The sequence below is a fragment of the Panthera uncia genome, unplaced genomic scaffold, assembly GCF_023721935.1.
Source record: "Panthera uncia isolate 11264 unplaced genomic scaffold, Puncia_PCG_1.0 HiC_scaffold_431, whole genome shotgun sequence".
Taxonomy (NCBI): Eukaryota; Metazoa; Chordata; class Mammalia; order Carnivora; family Felidae; genus Panthera; species Panthera uncia.
This window is the reverse complement of record NW_026059574.1, coordinates 1-5,289: the sequence shown is the minus strand read 5'-3', so window position 1 is coordinate 5,289 and position 5,289 is coordinate 1.

Genomic DNA, 5,289 nt, shown 5'->3' with positions numbered 1-5,289 from the left:
GGGGGGGGGGGGGGGGGGGGGGGGGGGGGACGAGGCAGCCCCAGGTGCCCGGCTCTGGCCTCACACCCGAGCGCCTCCTGCTGCTGACCTGACAGTCCTGTTCTGACCAGCTGCCCGAGGGTCTCGGTGGCCCAGGGACCTCTCGGGAGGTTCGCTGCCCGGGGCCGGCTGGCCTGGAACCTGCAGCCGGTGACAGGGTGCGTGTCGGACACGGGAGGAGGGGCGGTGTCGGGCCTCGGGTCCAAGGGCACCCAGGAATGGTGATTTCCCCGGGGGCGGCTGCCCAGGGCAGAGGTGCAGGGTCCGCGAGCAGGCCTGGAGCTGGCGGCAGTCCCGCGGGTAGAGACGAGAGACCCGGCTGGGTTAGTAACGGATCGGTGCGGCGGCAGGTGGAGGAGATGGGGGGGGGTGCCCAAGAGAAGGGGCGCACACAAAAGGCACAGCAGGGACGGGTGTGCTCATGTGGGGAACGGACAGGCAGTGGCGCAGTGAGGCCGGCCACGCGTGCCCGGGCCGGCCTCGTACCTGCACCAAGGTAATAAGTATGTGGCTCTGTTTTCCCAGTCACATCCTCCTGCCGCGCAGCGCATGTCCTGAGCACACGCGGCTGGTGGACGTGGCCGAGCGAGCCCCGCACCCACCGTCACCGCCGCGGCAGGGTGGGGCCCCGCTGTCCGGGTCAGCCACCCGCAGGCGGGTCACCCCCGCAGGCCGGCCGCGCGCCGGCCCCTCCCTGGTCCTTGCACCTGTCCGCGGCCGGGTGGGGCTGGGCCCTCCGGCGGGGCCGCGTGTGCCGCCGCGGGGGGCTCGTGCTGTGTGTGTGGGGAAGATCGGCGCGCCTCCGGCTCAGGCTTCTGTGTCTCCGCCTGTGTCGCCGCGTGCACTCGCGTGCTCTTTCCCGCGGCGTGCAGGGGTCGCTCACACACACGCCTGCGTGGCAGGGTGACGCATGTGCCTCCCGGCTCTGGCATGTTTGCACACGCGCGTGCGTGATTGTGCCAGAGTGCGTGCACGTGTTCGCACGGCGCGTCTGCGCGTGGAATGCGCGTGCCCGGGGGTGCGCGTGCCCGTCCGCGTGTGCGTGTCTGCACCGGGGAGGACGGGTGTGTGTGTGTGTGTGTGTGTGTGTGTGTGCGGGGGGCGCACACGTGTGTCTTTAGCGCATCTGTGAGCGGAGGGCACGCGTGTGGCTGCGCGTGCGGCCTGGCCCCGGCTGTCCCAGGGCCCCCGGTGAGGGGGCGGACGGTTCCGGCGATGGCGGCACGGCTGGCTCTCCTCCTCTGTCCCCTCCTCGAGCCGGGTGGGTCCTCGCCGGGGGACTGTGCAGGGCGCCCGCTGTCCCCGAGTCCCCCACCCGAGTGGCGAGCGCGGGCCTGCCCGTGCGAGTGGTGCCGATGCGGGCGGGGGCTGTGGGCCCGGAACAAACCCGCACCGGGCGGCTCGGGCCGCGGGAGCGTTTGAAGGGGGCTGCGTGTGCTTCCGCGTGTGGGGGTGCAGGTAGGAAAATGGCGACTGGAGAGGGTCTTTCCCACGGTGCAGGCGTCGGGCCTCCCTGGTCCCCGTGGCGCTGCAGCCCTGCCCGCGGCCCGGGGAGAAGTGGCTTTGACCGGGTGATGCCATATTTTGCTATAGGAGAGTTTTTGGTTTTGTTCGAGAGAGGTCAGTCTGCCTGGCTTTCAGAGCTTGGAGGGCGAGACCGCTTGGGTCTGGGCACCCGGGGCCGAGGGTGGGGCCCGGGGGTGCCGCGGGGAGCCCGGGCCCGAGCTCAGGCAGGGGGCTGGGCCGCCCGGAGCCTCCGCATCTCCGTAAGTGGGGGCCGACAGGTGTGGCGGTCAGCAGACGGTGGCAGGGCCCTTGTGGCCGGGCAAGGCCCCGGCGTGACCCCAGGGGCTCAGACGTCCCCGACAGAGAGGGAAACCGAGGCAGCTCCTGCGGGTGAACACAGGGGCTTCTGGGGCTGGACCCCAAATCTGCATGGACAGCGACGGTCCAGCCCGAAGGACAGGGGGAGAAACAGCTGAGGGGGCCGGGGGGGGCAGTTCTGAGGGCCGCCCCCCCCCCCACTCCCCCCACTACGGGCCTGGGCAACTTCTGTCCGGGTCTGCCTCTGGGGTCTGATGGGCAGCTGGGCCTTCCCTGTCCCCAGCCTCAGTGCCTCCCCTTGGGGCGCTGTGCCTGCGTTGGCTCTAGCAGCTCTGACCTCCGGGCCTCCCCACACGTCTCCGTGAGGTCTGCGGGCCCCTCGGGGTCACCCGTGGACGTGGTTCTTGGGGCAGCACATGCGTTCACGGGGTCTGGGGGGGCGGTGTTTCTGAGGGCCCGGCCGTCTCCTTCCATCGGCCCGTCCCGCAACCCCTAAGCCAGGCCCGCACCCCTCTTCTTACCCTCAGGAGCGGGAGACGCGGCCAGCCTTGCCCCGTGTCGTGGCTTTGGGGGGACTTTTCTCCTTTGGAGATGGGTCCAGGGGGAGGGCTCGGCTGTGCCCCCCCCCCCCACACCCCCGGACCCCATGCCACGTCTTGGCCTCCACACGGATGACAGCTAGGTGCACCGGCACAGCTCGGTCCCCACGTCAGCCACACTTTGGCAGGCCAGCCCTGGCCGGGGTCTCGCCCCCATGCCTGCTCTCTTGAGCTCTGGGGGCTCGGCTGCCACGCCTCGGTCGCTCTGTTGGACCTGGGGATTTTGGTTTCAAGCGGCTCCGGCTCTGTTCACTACACGAGCCAAGTTGCCCCCTCGGCCGGCCCAGCCACAGCCACGCACCCGTCCGATCTGCCCACCCCGTTATGCCTCCCTTTCACGGACCCAGAGACAGTGACTCACCCATGGCTCCGGGGAAGGCGGGCCGGTCGGGCTGTCCCCAGTCCTAGAGGCTGCTGCGTCCAAGGCCGGCTAAGGACACTGGGGGGTGGGGGCGGGGGGGGGGTCCAGGACAGCCACGTCCTGTGTGCTGCTGACCCCGGGGCCCAGAGGCGGGGCTGACCTCTGGCTTCAGCTCCGGGGTCAGGTCGTTGCTTCAGTTACCCACCCCCTCCGCACACAGCCTCCCCGAGGCTGACCCCGCACCACCTGGGGGCCCGGGTTTCTCTGAGGCTCCCCCCAGCACCGGAGCTCCCCCCCCCACCCCCACCCCTCGCCGCAGCAGAAGGAAGGTGGCCAGGCCTCAGGTGGGGAATGTCTTCTCGACCCCTCAGAAAGCTGGGGGTGCGTGCCGAGGTCTTGGGCCTCGCTGGGGATGGCGGTGGGGAGGGGCTGACCCTGCCCCGGCCTGGGCCTCGGGACCCTGCTGCCCACCCAGGGCCCGCCTGGGTGTGTCCTTCCCTGGGGTCTTGGTCACTAGGCGGCGTGATTGGGTTCAGACCAGGGAGCTGGTCCCAAGTGCAGCTGGCAGGGTGGGCTTCAGCTTGCTGGCGCCTCACCCCTGCCTCAACTTCTAGTCTGGGGGGGTGGCACAGCCCTCCCCACTCCCATTTTGGGCGAGACTCCTAATTAGTTGCTTTGCTATTAGAGTCTAATGACTTGACAATGGCCCGATTGGAGCTAATTAGCTGCCCCGGGGGCGGCTGCGGGGTAGGGGTGGGTTTGGCGGGCAGGCTCGGGTCCGCCAGGGGCTGGGAGGGCTGCCTGGAGGAGTGCACGTTGGCAGCAGCCGGCAGGGTGAACGAGAGTGGGGGTGAAGGTGTGGCACGGGAGGGGAAGGGCTGTACGTCTGAAAGCCTCAGGAGCCCTCTGTCTGGGAACCCGTCCCAAGTCAGTCATTAACCCCTTAGTGAGAGTTTTTATCTCTCTCTGTTGCTCCCATGGAGCATTTGCATATCAGGCTTCCTCACTAATGGAGAAAATGAAAACTTTGTCTTGCTTGCACCGGCTTGGTTTTGGGGTTGGGCCCTTCCCCCGCACAGGCGCCACCCTGAGTAGGGGCCAGGCGCCCGCCCCTGGTTTGCCCGCCAACTTGGAACCGGGAAATGCCAACGCAGCAAGGCCATCGCTATTTTAGAGCCGGGGAGGGGAAAACAATGGTCCGCTTAGGTAGCCAGAGCTGGGGGCGGGTAGGGGCTTCTTCTGGGACGCACCTGCCAGGGGTCCTCACCCCATGTGTGGGTCGCTGTCTGCTCCCTGTGACTCTGGCACCTCAAAGACCTTGAATCTTTGGCCTTTGTTTGATCAACAAACGTGCGGAGGCACTGTGCACGAGGCCTGTGCCGGCAGTGAGGGAAAGGGGTGGAGAAGGAGGCTGGCCCCCAGGGTCCGGGGTCGAGGAGGGGGGGACAGACAGCAGACTGTGTAAAGGTAAAAACATGACGATGTTGGAATGAGATATGTGATGAGGTGAAGGAGGCGGGAGAGAGCAGGCTGGGCAGAGGAGCACATGCAAAGGCCCTGGGGTGGGAACCGGAGCAGCCAGAAGGCTGGTGTGGCTGGAAGGAGTGAGCTGGGGGCAGATGGGGGACAACTTGGGTGGGAACAGTGAGGCCATACGGGCCTCGTGACCCGGGAGGACCGTGGGTTTTATTCTGAGTGATGGGGGAGCTCTGAGTCAGCGAGTCAGTGGGTCTGATTTACACTCAGAAAAGCGAGCCCCGGATTGGGGGAGGCCAGGAGCCTGGCCCGCCTGGCGGGGCCCAAGCATCCAGCCTCTGAGCCAGCAAAGCAGCCTCGCTTTTGGACGTTTTTCGGGAGATTAAACGGGAGAGGAGAACGACGTTGGTCCAGCGCAGGGGAGGCAGGCACCATGGAGAAGCACGGGCAGGGGTGGGGTGGGGAGTCTGCGATGCCCCGGCAGCCCCACCCTCGAGTCCATTCGTCTTGCGAGGCTCCGCAGAGAGCTGAGCTCTTCCCTTTCAGGCTGAGCATACATCCCTGCAGCAGAGGCCAGGGAGGAGAGGGGAAACTGAGGACCAGAGGGGGCCGGGGCCTGCACGGCGGCCCGTCCTGTACGCCCCCTCCCCCCACACCGTGGTTTCCCCACCTCCACCTCCCCTGCAGGGTCGGGCCTGGGTGGTCCTGGCAGGCGCGCTTGGCCACGGCTGTCATCGATTGGCTGATCAATGGGGCTTTCAATGGGCTGAGAAGGAGCGAAAACGACTTTTGAAAAAGCCTGGAGTGGCTTTTGCATCGATCTCGCCCAAGCGGCCAGAGAACACAGCCAGTCCGTGAGACACCCGTGCTTGGCCAGCCGAGGGGCAGCCCAAGGGATGGGCACGGTCGCTGCCTAACCCTGCCCCAGCCTGACCCTGCTATGAGCCTGACCCTACCCCAGCCTGACCCTGTCCCTGTCCCAGCCTGACC